An 855-nucleotide genomic window follows, 5' to 3' on the forward strand; every position below is an offset into this window, starting at 1 on the left:
ATATATATATATATATATATATATATATATACGACGGGCTTCTTTCAGCTTCCGTCAACCAAATCTACTCACAAGGCTTTGGTCAGCCTGAGGCTATAGTAGAAGACACTTGTCCAAGGTGCCACGCAGTGGGACTGAACCCAGAACCATGTGGTTGGTAAGCAAACTACTTACCACACAGCCATTCTTACGCCTATTGGGGTCAGATACTTGTAATTAGCAAAGTTAGAACGTCGGACAAAAATATTTAGCCGCATTTGCTTCGACCCCTTACGGTTCTGATTTCAAAATCCAGCGAGGGTAACTTTACTTTTTTATCCTTCCATGGTTTATTAAAATAAAATACCAGTCATGTACTAAGGTAGATATTACTAATTAGTATTGCACATTTGCAGAACCGTTAGGAGACTGGACTGGACTGCATATAATATCTAACAGCAGTTATTTACTCGCTTTATGTTCTGATTTTAAAATTCTTCGAGAACAACTTCACGTCATCGTGGTAGGAAGGTTGATAAAATAAAGGGGTTGATAAAATAAAGTACTAGTTATAGACGGGTGAGAAGGAGTAGATATTAGTTTCAAATTTTGGCACAAGACCAGCAAATTCGTGGAACGAGGTAAGTTGATTACATCGACCCCAGTCTTCAGCAAGTACTTATTTTATCTATCCCGAAAGGATAAAATGTAATGTCGACCTCGGTGGAATTTGAACTCAGAATGTGAAGACGGACGAAATGCCGCTAAGCATTTTGCCCAGCTCGGTAACGATTCTGCCAGCACGCCGCCTTAAAGGGAGTAGACATTATTAATTAACATTGTGGGTTGGCAGAATCGTTAGAACGCAGTGGGACA

This window comes from Octopus bimaculoides, chromosome 25 (assembly GCF_001194135.2).
Source record: "Octopus bimaculoides isolate UCB-OBI-ISO-001 chromosome 25, ASM119413v2, whole genome shotgun sequence".
NCBI lineage: Eukaryota > Metazoa > Mollusca > Cephalopoda > Octopoda > Octopodidae > Octopus > Octopus bimaculoides.